The sequence below is a fragment of the Rhinopithecus roxellana genome, chromosome 13 (genome assembly GCF_007565055.1).
Source record: "Rhinopithecus roxellana isolate Shanxi Qingling chromosome 13, ASM756505v1, whole genome shotgun sequence".
NCBI lineage: Eukaryota > Metazoa > Chordata > Mammalia > Primates > Cercopithecidae > Rhinopithecus > Rhinopithecus roxellana.
In genome coordinates this window covers 120,052,124-120,076,647 of record NC_044561.1, presented here as the reverse complement: position 1 = coordinate 120,076,647, position 24,524 = coordinate 120,052,124, and positions in this window count along the sequence as shown.

Sequence of the window (24,524 nt, the reverse complement as noted above, 5' to 3'; positions counted from 1 at the left end):
ACTTCTTCACTGGGTATTTAGTGAGCACATGGGCTGTGTCTGGCTCTTCTGAAGAAGCTACAGGGATGACAAGGTCCAGCCACAGCCTGGGGCACCCTTGCCTCTGTCCTGGCCCCTTCTGTTCTTCCTCACTCAGCAGCCCAGGGGACCCTTTTAAAGCCAGAACATGCCACTTCTCTATTTGCAAATATGCTGGCTTCCCAGCCCATGTCTCCTTGTTTACCAGGTACATGGCCTGGGATCCCTTCCTTGTACCTCTCTGAGCCTCAGTGTCCTCTGCAAAATGGACTCACAATGGTGCTGCATGGTGGAGTTGCTGTGAGTATTGTCACTGGTCAGGATCCCTAGGAAGCAGACTCTGAGACGCGGTTGAGCTGCCCTTGGGATCAACATCCACAGCACGGAGGACACAGGAGAGGGCAGAGGGAGAACTGGAGCTGAGACCCAGCAGCAGCTTCGGTCAACCCTGAGGGAGCTCTGCAGCTGAAATGGCTCTTCAGAGATGTCACAAGATGGCCTGAGATGGCCAGGACTTTGCAATCTCACATTAGTCACTAGGGGGTCACCCCTGGAAGGGACATGAGCTCAGGCAAGGCCACTCTGCCTACTGTGAGGCGATCCCTGGAGGAGCTGACCACAGAAGCTGACTGCTGACCACTTGCCCTGCCTCTGGGGCAATTAGTCCGTCCTTAAGGGATCTGGGTTGCACATCCATGTCCACCACAAGCATCCATATAAAGGAGGTGCGTGGAGCACTTGGAGCATTACCACAGTGCATGGCACATGGCGACAATGAGCAATATCGTTCTCATGATGTCATTTAGGTGGCTACAATTTTAGAGAGCAGCAAACAGGTGATTATAATACAGCTCTATTTGTTCCCCTTATAGGCTAAGGGTAGACAGGATGCACCTTCCCCCATTGTCAGGCTGCCATTCCAAAGCTTCTGAGTCAAAGGTGTGAGATTGGCCTGAGAATCTGCATTGCTAACAAGCTCCCAGGTGATGCTGAGGCTGCTGTTCTGAGAACGTCTACCTGAAGGAAAATCAAAGTATGTCATCAGAAAAATAGGAAATAGATGCTGAGAGGGCAAGAAACAAAATACCATCTGCCATACCCATTTTACAGCATTATTGCCTACCAAACGTCACCCTCCCTTTTTTTTTTTTTTTTTTTTTTTTTTGGTTTAAAGACAGAGTCTTGCTCTGTCATTCAGGCTGGAGTGTAGTGGTGCGATCTCAGCTCACCGCAACCTCCACCTCCCAGGTTCAAGCGATTCTCCCACCTCAGCCTCCCCAGTAGCTGGGATTGCAGGTGCCCACCACCACGCCTGGCTAACTTTTGTATTTTTAGTAGAGACGGGGATATCACCATGTTGGCCAAGCTGGTCTTGAACTCCTGACATCAAATGATCCACCTGCCTTGGCCTCCCAAAATGTGGAATTACAGGCGTGAGCCCATCCCCTCTTTTTTTTTTTTTTTTTTTTTTGAGATGGACTCTCATTATGTCGCCCAGGCTGGAGTGCAATGGCGCGATCTTGGCTCACTGCAAACTTCACCTCCCAGGTTCACACCATTCTCCTGCCTTAGCTTTTCAAGTAGCTGGGACTACAGGTGCCCGCCACCACGCCTGGCTAATTTTTGTACTTTTAGTAGAGACGGGGTTTCACTGTGTTAGCCAGGATCGTCTCAAGTTTTGTATTTTTTAGTAGAGACAGGATTTTGACATGTTGGCCAGGCTAGTCTCAAACTCCTGACCTCAAGTGATCTGCCTGCCTTGGCCTCCCAGAGTGCTGGGATTTTAGGCATGAGCCATGGCACCCAGCCTACCCTCCTTATTCCTTTTGGACAGAACCCCAATTCATATAGATGTTTTTAGGTGAAGATAACTTCACCTCAGGAAAGGTCACATTGGTCCCTGATTAGGAATGGGCATGTGTATTAGGCCTTTTGCATTGCTGTAAAGAAACACCTGAGGCTGGGTAATTTATAGGAAAAAGAGGTTTAATTGGCTCATGGTTCTGCAGGCTGTACAAGCATGGCTCCAGCATCTACTTCTGGTGAGGACCTCAGGAAGCTTCCAATCATGGAAGGCAAAGGGGGAGCTGGCAGTGTCACATGGTGGGAGCAGGAACAAGACAGAAGGGGAGGAGGCAGCCTCCTTTAAACAAACGGCTCTCTTGTGAACTAACAGAGCCAGGGCTCACTCAGAGATTACCACAGAGAGGGCAGCAAGCCATTCACAAGGAATCTGCCCCCATGATCCAGTACCTCCCACCCGCCCCGCCTCCTACACTGGAGGTCACATTTCAACCTGAGATTTGGAGGGGCCAAACCTCCAAACCGTATCAGCATGTGACCCTTTAGTGGCCAATAAGATACAAGAGCAAATCTGCGAAGATTCCTTCTGTGGAAGATTTTGCTTCTAGAAGGTGAGGAGATGTGAGAATTCTCTCCCTGCTCAGACACCAGCACATCCCCATCAACAATTTCTGTTTTTCAATGCAATGACAATAACCAGAGGTTCAGCAGCCGTCTGGAGACCATGAGGCCACCCCTGATGGTAAAGAGTCAATGAGAGGAAGATGGATGATGAGGTAGAGGGATGGGCAGAGTGTGAGTCTGTTCTTAGTGACCTCAGACCTTGCTTTCTGGACTTACATGCACAGGCAAACATCTCCAAAGCTGAAGCTACTGTAAATCAGATTTTCCATCACTTGAAGCCAAAAGCATTCCTAACCAACACAGATACAGATCCCAGGTCCCCAAAGCCATACTTATTCATAGCATCTTACTGCCTTTCACCGTCAGGTTGGGGCCTCTCTGTTTCGATCAAAGTCAAGGAGACAGACAAACTCCAACCCCTTCTTACCAAGGCCTGGGAGGTGAGAACTCCGCACTGAGACCCAGCCTACTCAAGCCCTGGCGAAAGTCTGCCACCAACTCCCTCTGTGAGTTTGGGGAAAATTCTAGACTTCCCTGGGCCTCAGTTTCTCTACCTGTAAAGTGGAAGATTTGATCTAGACCCAGTGGGTTGCTGTAACTGTAGCCAGTTTTCTTGGGTTCACGTAATGTTTGCTTTTTAGTTGCCAATGTTAAACAATTTCATTTGCCAGTGTTAAACAATTTCAAACACATGGATGGTTTCATTTGTAAAAATCCAGACATCTGGCTTCTCTGGAAACATTATCAGGAGATCTTGCCATGCGGGGCCGCTGTTCTAACACATCTTCTTTTAGAGAGGGCTGTGCTTTCCAGTTTGCCCCAGTCTCCACTGCTCTCTATTGCTCTTTGGCTCTGAGTCACTGTTTATCATCACACTGGTCCCATTGTACAGAGGTAAGAGGAGAGTTAGTTATGTCTTACTCCTCTTGTTACTTGTCCCTGAGGGCATTTGAGTTTGCAACCTTTAGTTAAGATGGCGTGTATCTTCCCCAGGGCCTCACAGGCATCCCAAAACTCAACAGGTCCCAAAACAAACCCCTGGTTTCACCCATGGTCTCTGCCCCCATCACAAACTTGCCATCTTAGGCAATGGCAGCCCCAGGAATCCAGAACTTCACCCCAAACCTGCGGTCTCTCTTTGACTCCCATCTTTCACCGGCTCCCCTCGCCCCCATTCAATCCAGCAGCAGATCCTGCCAGCTTTACTTTCAAAATATAATTACAAAGTTGGGAGAGTGGCTGCCCTTGGGGGAGGGGCAGTGATTTGGAGGGGGCTTCTAGGGGGATGGACAAGTTCTATTTCTTGAGCTTGATGCTGGTTATGTGGGTGGATTGAGTCTGTAAAACTTCATGAAACTGCAGGCATGTTTATATGTGTAATTTTCAGTATTTATGTTATACTTCAATAAAAAGCTAATGAGGCCAGGTGTGGTGGCACGTGCCTGTAATCCCAGCACTTTGGAAGGCCGAGGTGGACGGATCACCTGAGCTCAGGAGTTCAAGACCAGTCTGGCCAACATGGCGAAACCCTGTCTCTACTAAAAACACAAAAATTAGCCGGGCATGGTGGTGGGTGCCTGTAATCCCAGCTACTCGGGAGACTGAGACAGGAGAATCGCTTGAATCCAGGAGGTGGAGGTTGCAGTGAGCCAAGATCGCCACTGCACTCCAGCCTGGACAGGGTGAGACTGTCTCAGGGGGGAAAAAAAAAAAAAAAGCTGATGAATTTGGAACTACTATCTGTTCCCCCTCCTGGCCACCCTGGCATAGGCCATGTTATATTTTGCCTGAATCCCTGCAGTTGCCCTTCATGGTTCTCCGCACTTCTGCCCTCATCCCCACTGTTTCCACGTAGCCCAGGAATTCTATTAAATCTCAGTTCAGATCTGCCAGGCAAGGTGGTACATGCCTGTAGTCCCAGCGACTAGGGAGGCTGAGGTGGGAAGGATCGCTTGGAGTTCAAGGCTTCAGTGAGCTGTGATTGCACCACTGTACTCCAGCCTGGATGACACAGTTTAGTTTTAGTTAAAAACAAACTTAAAAAAAAAAAAAGGGCGGGGGGGGGGCCGGGTGCGGTGGCTCATGCCTGTAATCCTAACGCTTTGGGAGGCTGAGGTGGGCGGATTGCCTGAGCGCAGGAGTTCGAGACCAGCCTGGGCAACACGGTGAAACCTTGTCTCTACTAAAAAAGAAAAAAAAAATCAGCTGGGCATGGCAACATGTGCCTGTAGTCCCAGCTACTTGGGAGGCTGAGGCAGGAGAATTGCTTGAACCTGGGAGGCGGAGGTTGCAGCAAGACGAGATTGTGCCACTGCACTCCAGCCTGGGTGACAGAGCGAGACTCTGTCTCCTAAAAAAAAAAAAAAAAAAGAAAAAGGAAAACCACTCCACTTCGCCCCCACTAACCCCAGCACTCCCCATTCTGACCCCTCTGCTGTTCCTGTCCCCATTCTGACCCCTCTGCTGTTCCTCTCCCCGCTATTCCCCTGGGTCAGCCACACTGGGCTCCTTGCTGTACTTCCAACATGCCAGCGTTGCGCACATCTTAGGGCCCTCACAGCTGCTATTCCCTTTCCCTGAAACACTTTACCCACTGATCGCCACATGGCTGCCTCCCTCATTTCCTTCAGGTCTCTACCAAATGCCACTTTGTCTGGGAAGCCCCCACAGCACCCGCACCCCACCCCCATCGATTGCCCAGCTTTGTTCCTCTCCAGCGCATCATGGCCCCTGATAGCCTCTGTATTCACTTGCTCATTCATTTGCTGTCTATGGCCCCCTCTAGAACCTGGGCTCTGGGCAGGGAGCTCTGTTGGGTTCACTGCTCTAGCCCTAGTTTCTACCATGGTGCCTGGGATTTAGTAGGTGCTCCTTAGGTATTTTGAATTGAATTGAATTCTCTCTTCCAAACCTAGCTGCTTGTTGGAAAGAAAATCAAGGATCCGTGTGAGCCTTCCTCTGATTCCGCCCACTCCCCCAGACACACACACACACACACACACACACACACACACACTCATGCGCGCATGCTCCCCGCCTACCCATTGTCTGCCCTGCTGGAGGCAAAACAGAGTATGGTCCTGGCCTGAGGTTTGGAACAAAAAACAGAACACTGGGGGTCTGCTGCCGATCAAAGGCCTCTCCGTGTTTGTAAACCTTAACTCTTTGCCCGGGATGGAGGAGGCCAGGGGATGGCCCAGAACCCAGGGTTAGTCAACGTTCCAAGCCAGGAAGGCCCAGGCCTGCCTCCTTCCCCATAGTGAGGAAAGGCCCCGCAAGGCCAAACTGCTTGACTTCCCCCTCCAGGGGAAAGAAGGGGGAACTAAACCCCACTCCAGTCTGAGGGCTCTCTGCTGGGACCTGCATCAAAGCCAATATTGTTCTTGGAGCTGCAGAGACCTCAAACAAAATGTCACACTGAGAGATGTTGACGGGGTATGGGGGTCAGGGTGCGGAGGTGGAGGGGAGGGGAAGCGAAAGTCCCTTCTGTGGAGGGAAGAATGGAATTTGGTGCCAAGATTCCCCTCATACTCTCTCCCACTGCCTACCTTATTTTTCTTCATAGCACTAAATTCCACGTGACATGCTGTGTATTTCACACATGTATCTTACCACAGAGCTACTAAAATGAAAACTCTGTGAGAACAAAACTGGTGTCTGACTTGATTACTGTTGTATCCGCAGCACCCAGAATGATGCCTAGTACACAATAGGTGCTCAATTAATCCTTGTTGAATGAACAGTAGTCATGATTTTTACTGGTATTTCTAACAATAAAACCCAATGATGTAGAACGTGTTTCATCCTTTGATATTTATTGCTTCTCTCCATGTTACAGGCACTGGGAGAGTGGCAGGGGGCGATTGGGACTCCCTCGTTCCCCTGGAGTTTAACCTAGTGGTAAACACTTTCAGACGACGAATCATGCTATGAAGGAATAACTCGGGGATTTTGTACAGGGTGAGTGACGTGGACTTGAGGAAGGCTGCGTTTCATTAGATCAAGAGGTCAGGGGTGGGGACCCTCTGAGGAGGTGACGTTTGAGCTGAGGACTGAGTGAGTAGAAGGAACCAGTCATGGTGATGGTGGCGGGAGCTTGGGAAGGGTGCACAGGGAGATCCAGGCAGACTGAGCATTTGTAAAAGCAGAGAACTTGCTATGCTCAAGGAGCAGAAAGAAGACTGCAAAGAGGACAGTCCCCAGCAATGGAAGAGAAGGGAGGGAGGGCTGAAGGACCAGACAGGACCTGATTGTTCATGTAAATGCCTAGTACTGTGCTTGGCACACAGCAAGCCTCCATAACTGGGCTGATGACCATAGTTAGTATATTTATTCATACCTCACATAGCGTGTTATTTCCCAATTAGAAATCATACTTTCCTGTAATTACGGGTCGATAGGTACCTGGTCCTGTGCTAAACGAATAAACAGGAAAAGCACTTAACAGTGCCCGGCTTTTCATTCTTTGAGCCTTATCATAAACCTATAATGTAGTTGTTTCCATTATCTACATTTTCCACGAGGCCGTGGAGGCTCAGAGGGGTGATATGAGCCCACCAGGTACACAGTTTCAGTGTTAAACATCTGCTTGACAAACTACCCCCCAAACTTAAACAATAATCATGCAGTAATATATCATGATTTTGTGGGGCAAGAATTAGAGTGGGGCTCAGCTGGGTGATTCTTCTGTTCTCCATGGCATTGAGGAATGTCACTCAGGGTCACTCAGCCATCAGATGAGCTCATCTGGAGGGCTTAAGACAGCTTCACTCATGTGTCTTGTGCCTTGATGGGGCTGGCTGGAAGTCTGGGCTCAGCTGTCAACCAGAGCAGATACTCATGACCTCTCCAGCATGGCAGCCTCAGGGCAGTAGTCCAGGTCTCCAAGGACAAGTGTTCTAGAAATCAGGCAGAAGCTGTGTGGCCTTATTCATGCCCTGGAAGCCATATTGGGTCACTTCCATGGTAAGCTGTTGGTCAAAGCAGTCAGAAGCTCTCCTAGGTTCATCAGGAAGGGGCATAGACACTGCCTCCCAGTGGAAAGGGTGTCACAGGATTTGTGGCTATGTTTTATAACCACATATGGACTGGCGTTTGAACTGCGTAGCCCACTAGATATGGAGCTGCATGAAGGAAGATGCTGCCTGCCTCATTTCATGTCAGATCCCCAGTGTCCAGCACAGTGTCTGGTGCAGGTTTGAATTCAGTAAATGTTTGCTGAATGAATAAATGAATAGGTGATTCCAAAATACATACTCCTGTTACCATGGGCTCAGCAGAGCTTGGGTATGAATGACTACTGGTTGGTGCAGCACGAGGAACACCAGGAATGCTGACAGCCCAGCCTTCTGGTGAGAGGTTACCAAATGTTGAGATTTGCACATCAATTCAATTCAACCCAACTCATATTTCTTTCCCACCCATGTGCCAGGCAGTGGAGAGACAGCTGTCTCTGAGCAGGCATGACCTCTGCCTACTGGAATTTCAAAGCCACGCTTTCCTTCTCTTCACATGAGTTGGCTTGAAGTCTAGTGGAAGGACCCCTGGACTGGGAACTGGCCATAATTCAGACTCTGACTCTCTGGGTGGTATTGGAACAGACACTGTGACCCTGTTTGTTTACCTGTTAAGTGGGACAGGTATATCAGATGGGATGACCATGAAAAAGCCCCTCTAGCTAGTGGGAGTCATAGATATGTGCAGCTTGGATTCCCCTTCAAACTGGGACTTGCTGCCCAGCCATTATTAGCTCCTTTGGGGACTGCCTTGGTTTTCAAGTCGAAGTAATGCTCTTCTCAGAGAGGCCCTCAGCTCAGAGGCTGGTTGAGCAAGATGAGGGTACAAGTATCTACCCACCTGGTGCAAGACTCCTCCAGTGGGTGAGCTTTGCTCGGGGCTCTCCATTGTGATGGCAGAGACTTTTTTGTGCCTGAATGCTGCCTGGTGGCTCCCTCTGCCCAATCCTGCTTCTCCCTGTTCCTTTTCCTTTTCACAGGTGTTATTCCCAATAAATCTTACGCACTCCTAACCCCCTGTTTCCTAGAGAACCCACACTGTGATTTGGTTCTACATATGAACTCTGTCTTATATACCTTTTTTTTTTTTTTTTTTAATGAGCAGTACAGACATATACTATAACATTCAAATGGTTGAGAAACACTGTGTTGTAGGTTGGGTTTTCCAGGATTTGGAGATTAGTGTGCAGGAAATTTATTAGGGCATGCCTTTGGGATCCACATCCAGGGAAGGAAAGGGAAGGGAAGGGAAAGGGAGGGGAGGGGTGGGGAGGGGAGGGAAGGGGAAGGGAGGGGAGGGACAACTGTAGGGTGAAGGGAGATGTTGAGCTGAAATGCAACCTAGACAGAGGCCTTGACCAATTGCATGAGTGCTCTGAAGGGGGATGGCCCTCAAAGTTGTCTCAAGTTGGGGTGAGGAGGCTGGGCACTTGTATTCCTGCTTCAGTCAGTAACTGGATGTCAGCCACTCTGGGAAGGAAATATGACCTTGGCTAACGTGGCACTGTTTGCTGAGGCAATTATCAAATGGGATCATAGCCAAGAATTGACTACTGGAAGCATTCCCAGCAGATGGAGTTTTTTATTCCTAAAGGGGCACTAGGCAGTGCATTCCAACACTCATAACAGAGTATGATGTGCAAACAGGTCTTCCACTTGCTCATGTCCCCAGCATAACAACTTCAGTCACACACAACTGAAAACATAGACACATAAGGCTCAACATACTAGGTTTTCTACTGCCTTGTAAACAAAGTGCAGAGGTGGTTCCATGAATTCATGAAGGATCCCAACTCCCATCTTTCTGCTTTTGCATACTTAGTGTGTACCTTTCATTCTCAAGGTCAGTTCATGTTGATTTCTGTATTAAATCACCTCACAACTTGCAACAACATTATCTTGTTATTTCTCATAATTCCATGATTGACTGGGCTCAGTTGGGTGGTTCTTCTGCTCCACATGGTGCAGCTGAGATCACTTAGGGAGCTGCATTTAGTGGGAGCTCTGCTGGGGTTGAGACATCCAAAATAGCTTCCTGTCTTTCAGGGCCCCTCTCTGTGGAGTCTTTCATCATTTAGTAGTCTAGTCCATGCTTCTTTATGGTGTGACATTGGCTGCCAAGAGGGAATGTTTAAAGAAGACAAGCCCTAATGTGCAAGTGATTGTTAAGCCTTTGTTTGCATCACATTTTCTGATGTCTCATTGGCCAAAGCAAGTTACACAGCCAAGCCCAGAGTCACTGTAGGGGGGTACTACATAATGGTGTGAATACCAGGAGGCATGGGTCTGTGGAGGCCACCAGGATAACATATCCCTTACACTTCCTGATCAATGATGGTTGCTGGAGCTCAAGCCATGAGTCAGGAAGGAAGAAGGGAGAGGAAAGAAAAAAGGGTATGCTCCTTTAAAGACACAGTCCTAAATGTTCCACATAACAACTTCTACTAACTTCCCATTGGCCAGATCTTAATCATATAGATACACCAACTGTAGGGAAGCCTGAGAATTGTTTTTAAAGCTGGTCATGTATTCCAGGGAAGTGGCACTAAGGTCCAAAGGAAGCTGCATATGAGTGATCCCTGCTATACCAGCCTCCCAAGCCTCCCAGTGCACCTTCTAGGAGACAAGCAAGGTAACCAATTTTTTATTTATCTGTCTGCATTATTAAGTATGCATGTATTTCTTTTCTTTCTTTACACACTGGGCAGTATGAAGTTTTATATGTATTTCTATACAGATACTTCTTAACTTACAATGGTGTTACCCCTCAATAAACCCATTGTAAGTTGAAAATATCTTAAGTTAAAAAGGCACTTAATACTCTCAGTAAATCCATTGTAAAGTAGAAAAATTCTAAGTCTAACCATCAACAATCAGGAAATGTCTGTATAATGTTCTTAGCATAGTGCTTAGAAAACAATTTTATAAATTGTAGGCATTGTCCCTCAAAAATGGTATTTATTATTTATACAAATGGTAGTATAATAAAATTATGAGTACCTTGAGTCACATTCTCTAATTTGCCTTGGTATCCAGTGGTCAGACCCACCCAGCTTATGTGGTATCTTGCCAATAGCTCCCATCAACCTGGGGTTTTTCTAACTTTGCCCTAAGGTGGGCATGATGGCAGGCTTGGGAACAGTCTAGTTGAGGGTTAGTAACACAGACTTTGGAGTCAGAAGACACATCTCTGAGTTTTAGTCTCTTCCTCTGTAACGAAGGTAATCACACCCATCTGGAAGGGTGGTTGTAAAAATAAAATGAGAAAAGCTGAGGAAGCACTGAGCATAGTGTCTGGGGCATAGTAAGTGCTCAATTAATGGTATAGGATGCCTTGATTAAAGGGCTTGACCTATCTCTGACAATCTTTAAAAGGAAGTTAAGTGAGGCAGGGGGTCGGGGGAGAGGGGTGGAACACAAGATTTCTCCTTTAGCTGAAGTGTGTCTCTGGATTTCAGGCCATGTGTTATATTCCTTCACTCAACACACATAATAACTTCTTGATCTTCTGATGACTCCAACAAGAAAAAGCGCTCAGTATTTGTGTGGGGAATATGGGAGTAGCAGTGTGTATCATTGGAATTTCAGCTCTTATCATGCACCAGCTGTATGACCTAGGACAGATGTCTTAATCCCTCTGAGTCTCAGTTTCCTTATCTGTCCAATGGACATACGTAGTAAGGAATGAAAATTAATATTGGTCAAGCCATTCATTGACTGTGGAAGTTCTTTAAGAATTCCCTTCCACAGTCTACTGAACAGTATATCTCAACAGTAGGCTTAAAATATTCAGTAAAACACGCTGTAAACAGATGTACTGTCATCTAGACTTTGTTGCTCCATTTATAGAGCGTAAGCAGCATAGATTTAGCATAATTCTTATGGGCCTTAAGATTTTCAGAATGGTAAATGAGCAAAGCTTCAACTTAGAGTTACCAGCTACATTAGGCCCTAACCAGAGAGTCAACTTGTCCTTTGAAGCTTTGAAGCCAGGCATCGACTTCTCTCTAGCTATAAAAGTCCTAGATGGCATCTTCTTCCAATAGAAGAGTATTTCATCTATGTTGAAAATCTGTTGTTCAGTGTAGTCATCTTCATCAGTGACCTTAGCTTGATCTTCTGGTTAACTTGGTGTAGCTTCTACTTCATCACTTGCTGTTTCACTTCGCACTTGTATGTTATGCAGATGGCTTCTTTCCTTAAACCTCATGAACTCAGCTAACTTCAAACTTTTCTTCTGCAGCTTCCTCACCTCTCTCAGTCTTCATAGAATTAAAGAGAGTTAGGGTCTTTCTCTGGATTAGGCTTTGGCTTGGGAATGTTGTGGCTGGTTTAATCTTCTGTTAGACTACTAAAACTTTCTCCATATCAGCAATAAGGCTGTTTTGCTTTCTTATCATCCATGTGTTCACTGGAGTGGCACTTTTAATTTCCTTCCAGAACTTTTCCTTTACACTCACAAGTTGACTGGCACAAGAGGCCTAGTTTTTGGCCTGCGTTGACTTTTGACGTGCCTTCCTCACTAAGCGTAATCATTTCTAGCTTTTGATTTTAAAGTGAGAGATGTATGACTCTTTCTTTCATTTGAATACTTTGAGGCCATTGAAGGATTATTAGTTGGACTAATTTCAATAGTATTGTATCTCAGAGAATAGGGAGGCTTGAGGAGAGGGAGAGAGATTGGGGAACAGCCAGTCAGTGGAGCAATCAGAACACACACAACATTTTTCCACTAAGTTTGCCATCTTATATGGGCACAGTTCATGGCACCTCAAAACAATTATAATAGTAACTTCAAAGATCACTGATCACAGATCACCATAACAGATATGATAAAAAAAAGTTTGAAATTGTGCAAGAATTACCAAAATGTGACCTAGAAACATGAAGTGAGCACATGCTGCTGGAAAAATGATGCCAGGATAATTGCTCACTGTAGGGTTGTCACAAAAATGCAATATCTGTAAAACACAATGAGACGAGATACGCCTGTGCACATTATAGTTCTCGTTTCAGATGAGGAAACTCAGTTTGGGTGAAACCTCCTGCCCAGCAACAAGCAAGTGGCCCAGCCAGAATTTGAATGTAGCTTTGTCTAATGCAGGGGTGACAGACTCACATAGGTAATGCAGATGGATTTTATAAGGATGGAATGAGTTAAAACAGGTAAAGTACTGAAAACGGAGCCTGGCAAATAATAAGTGGGAGTATATGTTCTCACTAATATTAATATTGTTATGATGATGACTACATTTGAGTCACCAGATTGAAACCTCTGCTCTAATGCCAAATATTGTACTCTTAATATCTTAGCTGGTTCTGGAACAGGGAACCCAACCCAGGCCCACCAGTAAAATATGCCCTGGTCTCAGCTGCCTCTACTTAGACTTTGGGGCATGGACCAGAGTTCCTTTGATGTCAGTGAGTCCAGTTCTCTAGAAACAGCTTTTCCGGTTTAGAGTACTCCCATGCCCAGACCTTGAAGGTCCAAAGTGTTCTCTGGAGGGCCTTTGTCCCTCCATACAATGTTGTCTGGAGCCTTTGATGAAGCCGGTTATTGGGCTGGCTCAGGATCAAGTCCCAACCTGAAAGGTCATGGAAGACAGTTTTCATCATAGCTTGGAATGAGTCCATTGGGAAATAACTTGCCCTCAGGGTTTATAGGAACGGCATCGGCATGATCTGGATAGGAAGTGAGTGCCACACCCTTTCCTGGGTTTTTCTCTTGCTATCTCGTGATCTCCCAAATTTCAGATTTTGGCCTCAAATTTTCGGAATTTTGCCATTGCCATGTACTGCCTGCATTCCAAGTTACTTGGCATTTTTCTTTGAGTTGCTTTACATTGTAAACTTAAATAGATTTAAATTAAACGGAGAGCTTTTTAAAAAGTCATAGGCTTTAATAAAAACCAAAAATCTCAGAAAGGTGTGGTGGCTCATGCCTATAATCACAACATTTTGAGAGGCCGAGGCAGGAGGGTCGCTTGAGCCCAGGAGTTCGAGACCAATCTGGGCAACATAGCAAGGCCCTATCTCTACAAAAAATTTAAAAAATTAGCCAGGTATGGTGGTGTGTGCCTGTAGTTCCAGCTACTCAGGATGCTGAAGTGGGAGGATTGCTTAAGCCAGGGAGGTCAAGGCTGTAGTGAGCCATGATCACGCAACTGCACTCCAGCCTGGGTAACGGAATGAGACCCTGTCTCAAAGCAACAACAACAACAACAACAACAACAACAACAAAAGCAACAAAACCAAAACCAAAACCAAAAATCACTCTCCTTAAGCCAAAAGTAATTATAAGAATAAATAAAATAAAAATAAAACGATATTGCCTGGCTCAGCAAGAGGCCAATGTTTCTGACTCCAAACCCTTTTCTGTCTGTTACAAAGGAAGATTTATAGGTGATGAGGTCTTAAAGGGATACTGACACCCAACTGAGACTCTCTCCATGGTATAATAAGGAGTTAAAGAAAAGTTACACAGGAGGCCGGGCGTGGTGGCTCAAGCCTGTAATCCCAGCACTTTGGGAGGCCGAGACGGGTGGATCACAACGTCAGGAGATCGAGACCATCCTGGCGAACACGGTGAAACCCCATCTCTACTAAAAAATACAAAAAACTAGCCGGGCGAGGTGGCGGGCACCTGTAGTCCCAGCTACTCGGGAGGCTGAGCCAGGAGAATGGTGTGAACCTGGGAGGCGAAGCTTGCAGTGAGCTGAGATCCGGCCACTGCACTCCAGCCTGGGCGACAGAGCGAGACTCCGTCTCAAAAAATAAATAAATAAAAAATAAATAAATAAGAAAAGTTACACAGGATAACTTTCACTTTCTGTGATTCAATGTTATTTAAATGTCTGACATGAAATTATCTGTGTTTCCTCACTAGTATTCCTCTCACACTTTGCGAAATATCCCACCATCTCATATTTGATCCCAGTACCAGTTCCTGTCTCTCATAGCCTCATCAGAGTTTCAGCAAGACCTGCCAGCTCTGCTGGCAAAGTATATCCAGAATTGAATTCTTTCCTACCACCTCTGCTGTTACTAATCTGGTCCAAGCCACCATCGTCTTAGCCTGAGGTATCTTTGAAAAAAAAAACACATGTACTAGGATGGCTATCATTAAAAAGGTAAATAATGACAAGTGCTGGGAAAATGTAGAGTAACTGGAATCTTCATACACTGCTGGTGGGATTGTGAAATGGTGCAGACACCTTGGAAAACAGCCAGGCAGTTCCTCAAAAGTTTAGACATAGAGTTACTTACCATATGACCCAGAAATTTCACTCCTAGGTATGTACCTAAGAAAAATATAAACATGTCCAAAAACTTGTACACTAATGGTCAAGGCAGCATTATTCATAATAGCCAGAAAGTTCAAACAGTCCAAATGTGTATTAGCTGATGGATGAATAATAAAGTAGGATACACCCATACAATATTATTCAGCAATGAAAAGGAATGTAGTACCAATGCATGCTATGACAGAGATACAACTTGAAAGCATTATGTTAAGTCAGCGAAGCCAGACACAAAAGGACCACATATTATATGATTCCATTTGTATGAAATGTCCAGAATAGGCAAATCTATACAGACAGAAAGTATCTTAGTAGTTGCCTGGGACTGGGGAGGTTGCGGGGAGATAGGGAGTGACCGTTAGTGGGCATGAGGTTTCCTTTGGGGTGATGAAAATGTTTTAAATTGATTGTAGTGATGGTTGCATTGTCAGTGTCCTGAAAAATCATTAAATTACACATTTTTTTTTTTTTTTTTTTGAGACAGCGCTTGCTGTATTGCCCAGGCTGGAGTGCAGCGATGCAAACACCACTCACTGCAGCCTTGACATCCTGGGCTCAAGTGATCCTCCTGTCTTAGCCTCCCAAGTAGCTGGGACCACAGGCACATGCTACCATGCCTGGCTAATTGACATACTCACTTTTAAATAGGTGAATTATATGCTATATGAACTGTAACTCAGTAACACTGACTTTTTTTAAAAAAAAGAAAGCAGAATATGCCATTCTTCTCAAATCTCTACAATGGCTGCCCTGGTCACTGAGTGTGAAAGTCCTTACTTGGGCTTTCGGGATCCTACTTTGAGTCCTTGCTGGCTGGCTGTGACCCTGTCTCTGCACTCCATTTCCTTGATGATGCTAAGACCTGTCATGTTGGCTGCTGCCTCAAAGCCATTGCATTTGACTTCTCCTTCTTCCTGGAATGCTTCCTTTGCATACCCAGCATTTCATTTGTTCACTTTCTTTAGGTCTCAGTTTAACTTAGGGTCCTCTTCGTGGACAGCTTCCCTGACCACCTTATCTATAAGAGCACCTGCAAAGCATCACTGTCAACTTCCCTTTGCTGCTTCCTTGTGTTTTCTTCCCAGATTTGTCATATTTTCATCTTTTGATTATAATACATTTTACTCATTTATTTGTTTATTATTTGCATCTGCCATCATGTAAGTTCCGTGAGGTCAGGGATTTTAACTTTTTAGTCTTATTCATTACTGTATATACAGCCTGGTGTATAGTTGCCATATAGCAAGTATTGAATAAAACACATGATGAAAGGTATGTCTCATTAATCCCAAGTTTACTAATGAGCAAAACCAAGTCTGGTGGGTATTCAAATATTATTAATAGTTAAGTAAACATTGACAAGGCATCTAGCATAGACCATGCCCAGGCCCCAGAGCTGTTGGGTGTCAAGATTCTGTACTAACTCAGGAGGGTTGCTTCAGCCTTTAGATGTGATATGATAAAAAGCCAGTTCACATTTCCCAGGTTTCACCAGAATCTGGCAAAGCATGAATTAGATTTTTAGGGACGGTGGTTCTGAATCCAAGCTACCCTTTAGAATCTGCTTGGAGCTTAAAAAAAATCCTGATGCCCAAGCCACATCCTAGACAATGAAATCAGACTCTCTGAGGATGGAGCATCAGCACTGTTAATGCTCCTCAGGTGATTCCAATGTGCAGCCGGGGTTGAGAACCACGTGCTAGAAGTTTAAAGAAGTGCAGGTAGCACCCTTGTTGTCTGAGGGGAATGAGTATTGGGAAACAGTCTCTTGAGTGAATACACTCAAATTGTTGACAACTCCTTTAATATTAATACTTTCAGGGATTTGGTGCATGGAGAATACTCACTGCTGCTTTACTTTGTTCAATGCTCAGTATTAAAGTCATATTGCCCAGATCTAATAAACACCTCTACTGGAGTTATTACGGTGTAGTGTTGGTTATGCATGGGGACTCTGCAGTGAAATTGCTTGGGTTTGAATCCCCACTCAACAGCTGTGTGTCCTTGGATAAGTTACTCAATTTCCCTGTACCTCAGTTTCCTCCTCTGCAAAATGGGAATATAATAGAACCTATTTCATAGGGTTATATAATGTTCAATGAATTAAATCATGTAAAGCTCTTAGAATAGGACCTGAACTAGAGTAAACATGTAGTGAGTGTGGCCATTATTATTCATGGATAAATAAGCTGGAAAGCCAACATTCCTTGCATTTGACATAGATCACAAACTTGATTAAATTCCCTTGTAGAATATAAACTGCAATTACAAATCTTAGTAAAGACCCCCCCAACTTTTTTTTTTTTTTTTTTTTTGACAGGGTCTCGATCTGTCACCTAGGCTGGAGTATAGTGGCACAATTATAGCTCGCTGTAGCCCTCACCTCTGGGGCTTAATCAGTCCTCCCACTTCAGCCTCTCAAGTAGCTGAGACTACAGGCATGCACCACCATGCCCTGCTAATTTTTTTTTTTTTTTTTTTTTTTTTTTTGTAGAGACAGGGTCTCATTATGTTGCTCAGGCTGTTCTCAGACTCCTGAGCTCAAATGATTCTCCTGCCTCGGCCTCCCAGAGTGCTGAAATTACAGGTGTGAGCCACTGCACCCAGCTAAGATGATTCTTTTTTATTTTATTTTATTTTTAAAAATAGCGATGATATCTCACTATGTTGCCCAGGCTGATATCAAACTCCTGGTCTCAAGCAATCCTACCTCAGCCTCCCAAAGTGCTGGGATTACAGGTGTGAGCCACCGTGCCCGGCCCCCAGGCAGATTATTTCAAATGGTTCAAGCATATTAAACAGCAGATCAAATATACACGAATTCATTGCTGATAAGACTTATAAATTCATATCTTTATACCAAGGTCAGTTACAAAAGTGCTGAACTCATAGAATTTACTTTGTTTCTTATGTATATTTTCAGAACTTTGCAAGGTTCTAATTTTTACCCCTTCCTAGATACAACAACAAAGAAAAAATTATTAATCGGCATTTGGTAATCTCACCCAGACTCAAAAGCAAAAGAGTGCTGTCTCAAACATGCTATGCCTATAGGAGCTGAGTTACCAAACTGGCTGACTTCTGATCAGAACATTTTGGATCTTGTTTTATATTTCAAGATGATTCAGGTTCATCTTGACTGATCCAGAGTGTTTGAGCAGTGTGCTTAGTTCCTTTTGGTAATATAACTTTGCCCTGCTATAGCAGGTGCTTCCTTCCTTTTTGTAATACCATTTTCCTCTGCTACATCGGGTACCCATAAGTCTCTGTATTTTATGTGGAGTTTAATCTTGAAAGACCTGAGTTTTTCCCCCAAATGAAATATTCTTTACGTTTCTCTTGATAGGCAGAAATGACCCAATGATTCTGGTGTTTTGATAGACTACAACAATGACTGATGGCATTATTAGAAACATGTTTTTATTACTATTTTTTTGGAAAGAGTTCCACTTCTGGTTCTAGTATAGGAAATGATAAGAGACTGTTGCTTCCACTCTAACATCACCCCATCAAAATAGGCTTTATTGGCTATAAAATCATAGTTTTAAAAACTTCATGGAAAGCTGAGGACACAAAGAAACCTGAAGGAGCTAACCTCCAAGAGGAAATGCCAAGATCATCATGGGGAGAAGAGACTCATAACTGCTCCGAATCCTAGCACAACTGCTGGAGAAAGAGGAGCCTGCCATGGATGGGCAGGAAGAAACTAGCTAAATTTTCAATAACATGAGAGCTTCTCTGTAGATTATAATGGAGATGAATTCTACTCACCGAATAGGTCTGAATCTGCCCACCAAGTCTTTCCATGGGATTTATCAAGTGCGGGGATATTACACCAAAACAGATGATAAGAGGAGGGCTAAGAAGGATTCCCCTGAGAGCAAGAGGGCCTCTCTTAAGTATAAGACACTCTCAAAAGTAGGCACAGGGGAGCAGGTCAGGAGAACAGAGAGAAAACCTGAGGTAGAAGAATTGAGAGATTCCCTCACCTCCCAGGCATGCCTGGCTTTTGACTATCAGAAGCTGATAGTGAAAAGACACCCCTACCAGTTATTCCAGGCCTTCAAAATGTGTAGAACCCCCTCCAAAGGCCAGATGAACAACTAGGCTGAAAAAATCCTCCCAGGTGCAGGAAATGGGGGGCAGGATTTGAGAACAAAGATAACGCACCAATGACCAAAAAGCCCCATGGTAACTTGGCTCTACACAAGAGAGAGAACTCCCAGCATTTCCAAATTGAGCAACTCTACTGGGAAGCAAAGGCAGATTCCTAAAATCTCACCAGTGCTCAGGTCTCAGATCCTGCTGAAGTAAAAGTTCTAAATCTACCCTCAAAACATTTGGAGCCAGTGATGAACTGAAACAAACTAAAACTGCACCAAAGCTGAAACCCAGTTCAACCACAGGTAAGACTAGTTAACCTCCATACTACAGGTAAAACCAATTAACTCCATACTGCAGGTAAAACTGGTTAACTCCATACTCTATCAGTTTTACCCGAAAAGGGGAGTACCCCCTTCTGGAGGTAAATATTATTTACTTCATTCTCTACTATTCTTTCTTACAAAAATGTCAACAATACATTCAAAGATTAGCAAACACACCGACAATGATAAAAGCAGATTAATAGAAGCAGATTCAGATTTGGCCTAGATTTTGGAATTCCCAGAGACTTAAAAAATCTACAATAAAAATGCTAAAAATGAAGGAATCTAAAGAACAACATGCATAAACAAATGGAAAACTTCCGCAGAGACCTATAAACTATTAAAAGAACTAGTGAAAATTTTGGAGATGAAAAATACAACATCAGAAATGAAGATCTATAAGAGATCTATAAGAGACTCTTAGATCTATAAGAGACTGTACACAACCAAGACAGGAATCCGTAAAGACAGGTAATAGAAAACGTCTGTTTGAAACACATAGAGAAGAAAAGTGAAAAAGTGAAGAAAAGTGGAAAAAAAAAATAGAGAACAAAGAGTCTGAAATTTGTAAGATGATACCAAATGCTCTAACATAAATGTTACCGGGATTCTAGAAGGAAAGGAGAGAGAGAATGGGGCAAAAGAGGTATTTGAAGAGATAATGACTGGAAATATACCAAAATTGATCAAAGACATCAGTGCACAGATCCAAGCAGCTCAGCAAATTCCAGGTAAATAAATATAAGGCATACACTACACCTAAGCGTTTCAGCCAAACTGCTGAAAAGCAAAGGATAAAGAGATCTTACAAGTAGCCGGAGTAAAAATGGGACATTACTTACAGAGGAACGATGATATGAATGGTGGCTAATTTCTTACCAAAAACAATATAAACTTGAACACAGTGGAATGAGATCTTTAAGTGCTGAAAGAAAAAAATTGTCAGTCTTGACTTCTATATCCAGTGAAAGTAACTTCAAAAACAAAGGCAAAAATAAAGATACTTTCAGATAAACAGAAGCTGAGAGAATTTCCTTTCAACAAACCAGCACTATAAAAAAATGGTAAAAGAAATGCTAGCACCTGAAAGAGAAATGATCCTGGATCTGGAGGAAGAAATGAAGAGATAGGGTAAGTATTTGGGAAAATACGAAATACTTTTTGAAGTACATTTATCTTTTATTTATATAATTTATACATGTCTTTTAAAGACTATTGATTGTTTAAAAAATTAAAACAATATATTGTGCAATTCAAACTGGTGTTCTGGTAAATGTTTAACAATTGGCTGTTGGAAAAAAAGCCCTTATTTATGAATTTTATTAATTTCATGGTGTAAATAGTCTTGCTATGGGTGATTTCATACTACCATCATGTTCTACAGCTGGCTTACAAATTTTCTGAAAGAGTAACAGTCATTTTTCATAAGCTAGCACGAGTTATCTTCAGCACATACTTGGGTTTATAGAATACACAGATTTAAAAAGACAATAAAAGTACCAAGGAAGAGAAGAAGGTGGTAAATGGAATTTTTTACATTATTTCCATTATTGTAAGGCTTTCTTTCTTCTTTCTTTTTACTTTACTTTTCTTTTTTTTTTTTTAGGCAGTGTCTCACTCTGTTACCCAGGCTGGAGTGCAGTGCTATGATCTCAGCTCACTGCAACCTCTACCTCCCAGGCTCATGCTATCCTCCCACCCACCTCAGCCTCCCAAGCAGCTGGGACTACAGGTGCCTGCTACCACAATCGGCTAAGTTTTGTATTTTTTGTAGAGATGGGGTTTTACCATGTTGGCCAGGCTGGTCTAGAACTCCTGGACTCAAGCGACACCCTCCTCAGCCTCCCAGATTGCTGGGATTACAGGCATGAGCAACTATACTTGACCACTATTATTGTATGGCTCTTATATTGTTCCTAAAATAATATATCATTATTTGAAGGTAGACTGTGATAAAGATGCATATCATAATCTCTAGAGAAACCACTAAATTAATAAAACAAAAAAACTAAAAAATTAATAGAGGAAATAAAATAAAATACACCAAAATATAATCAATTGATACAAAAGAAAAAGGGAAGAGAGTAACAAAGAACAAATAAGATAAATAGAAAACAAATAGCAAAATGAGACACTTAAATCCAACCAGATAATTACATTAAATGTAAATTGATTAGACACTCAAAGTATCAGAGAATGTTAGACTAGATAAAAAAGCAAAGTTCATCAATACACTGAATACAATAAACACATTGTACATATAGAAACAGGTTGACAGTTAAAAAATGTGGAAAAGATACATAATACAAACATTGAGCATAAGAAAGCTACTGTGGCTATTTAAATATCAGATAAAGTGGACTTCAAGACAGAGGGCATCTATGGTGATAAAGAGGAAGATTTTAGAATGATAGAAAGGTGAATCCACCAATAAGACATAACAATCTTAAGTGTGTACACATTTAACAACAGAGCTTCAAAATCTATGAAGTGAAAACTGACAGAACTAAAGTGAGAAATAGACATATCCACAATTAAATTGGAGATTTTAAGAATCTAAATTTGAAAAACACGATCAGCCAACTTGACCCAATGAATATTTTCTATCGTTAAATATACTCAATCACTTTTTAAAAAAATTTTTTATGAAAAAATTTAGAGACAGGATCTCACTGTGTTACCTAGGCTGGTGTCGAACTCCTGAGCTCAAGCGGTCCTCCTGCCTTGGCCTCCCAACGTACCGGGATTACAGGTGTGAGCCACCGCAGCTGGCCTCAATGCACTTCTGGCTTTATTGAAGTATAACTATATATAATAAAATTCACCCATTTTAAATGATCAGTTTGATGGAATTTAATAATTATATACGACTGTATTACCACCACCACAGTCAACAGAATACATCTATCACCCTATACATTTCCTCATGCTGTTTCCAACTGATCCTTTTAACCCCCATTGTTTAGCAATCACTGATTTCTATAACTAAAGTTTGCCTCTTTTAACTCTTCATATAAATATAATTATGCAGAATGTAGTTTTTTTATGTGTGCAGCTTCTTTCATATAGCGTATTTTTTTTGATATTTATCTATAGTGTTGCATGTATTGGTATTCCAAAGCAACCACCACCCAGCAGTAACAAGGACACCACCCTCCTTCAGTGTCAATGGAAGCCACAGGGGGAACAAAAACAAGGCACTCCTACTCCTCCAGCCAGGGAGGTATCAGGAGAGGGCTGATGGGAGCTAGAACTCCCAGCATTCCCCAGCAGTAATGAACCCCCCTGAGATGGTTTCAATGTTTGTCCTGTCCAAATCTCATGTTGAAATATAATCCCCTGGCCGGGCGCGGTGGCTCACGCCTGTAATCCCAGCACTTTGGGAGGCCGAGGCTGGTGGATCACGAGGTCAGGAGATCGAGACCACAGTGACACCCCGTCTCTACTAAAAATACAAAAAAAAATTAGCCGGGCGTGGTGGCGGGCACTTGTAGTCCCAGCTACTCGGAAGGCTGAGGCAGGAGAATGGCGTGAACCCGGGGGGCGGAGCTTGCAGTGAGCTGAGATCGCGCCACTGCATTCCAGCCTGGGCGACACAGCTAGACTGTCTTGAAAAAGAAAAAAGAAATCTAATCCCCAGTGTTGGAGGTGGGGCCTGGTGGGAGGTGTTTGGGTCATGGGTTGGATCCCTCATGACTTTGTGCTGTCCTTGAGATGTGAGTGAGTTCTCAGGAAATCTGGTTGTTTAAAAGTATGTGGCACCGCTCCCCCATCCCCCACCTCGCCCACCTCCTTGCTCCTGCTCTGGCCATGTGACATGCCTGCTCCTGCTTCGCCTTCTGCCACGAGCAAATCTCCCCGAGGCCTTCCCAGAAGCCAAGCAGATGATAGCGCCATGCTTCTTGTACAGCCTTGCAGAACGATAAGCTAATTAAACCTCTTTTCTTTATGAATTACTCAGCCTCACATATTTCTTTATAGCAATGCAAAAATGGCCTAACACCTCCCCCCACCTCAGATACTAATGGAGGATGAGGTGGGGAACTGGACTTCTACTTTCATCTGGTGGTAATGAGGTGACATCCCCATTTCCTTTGCAAGAGCACTGAAAGAAGTCAGTAAAAACAGAAGGTTTAAATAAGAGCCCAAATCTTGTAATACAATACCCAAAATGTCCAGGTCCCAAACGAAAGTCACTTGTATAAGTGGAAGGTCTTAAACTGCCTTTTTTTATTTTTTGAGACAGTGTCGCACTCTGTCATCCAGGCTGGAATGCAGTAGTGCAATCTTGGCTCAGTGTAACTTCTGCCTCCCGGGTTCAAATGATTTTCATGCCTCGGCCTCCTGAGTAGCTGGGATTACAAGCATGCCATCCCACCCAGCTACTTCCTGGAGGTAGAAGCCGTATCTTACAAGCTCAGTGTCCTCTGATGATGTCTCGGATCATGATAAAAGTTTTTTTTCAAACTTTTTCTCAAAAGCTTTTTGTTGTTGTTGTTGTTGTTGTTGTTTTTAGTAGAGATGAGGTTTTGCCTTATTGACCAGGCTGGTCAAACTGACTTTTGATGCTTAATGTCAAGATGACAGTGATGGTGTCACAATGGAAACAAATGAAAAAAGTAGAAAACCTCAGCAAAGATCCAGAAGACTTAGCAAAGTAATAGAAGATACAAAGAAGAATCAAATGAAAATTGTATAACTGAGAAATATTATACAACAGATGCGTTCAACAGCATATGGAGAGGGCAGAAGGATCAGTGAACTGGGATGTGGAACAATGCAAATTACCCGATGTGAACAACAGAGAGAGAATAGACTGAAAAGGTAAATAGAGCTGCAGGGATGGGGGAATTACAGCAAAATATCTAACATCTGTGTCACTGGGATGTGTCACCGGAATTATGGAAGGAGATGAAAAAGAGGGTGGGGCATACAATTATTCAAAAAAATAATGGCTGAAAACTTCCCAAATTTGGCTATATATATATATGTGTGTGTGTGTGTGTGTGCATGTGTATATATATGTATGTACAAATATATGTATCTATATGGCTGTATATGTGTGTATATATACACATGTATACACACACACACACACACACACATATATATAGCCAAATTTGGGAAGTTTTCAGCCATTATTTCTGTATATGTGTGTATACATATATATACATATGTGTATATATATATACGTGTGTGTATGTGTGTATATATATACGTGTGTGTGTGTATATATACACGTATATATATAAATCTACAGAACCAAGAAGCTGAGTGAACTCCAAATATTACTAGGATAAACCAAATAAATCCACACCAAGACATATCATGGCCAA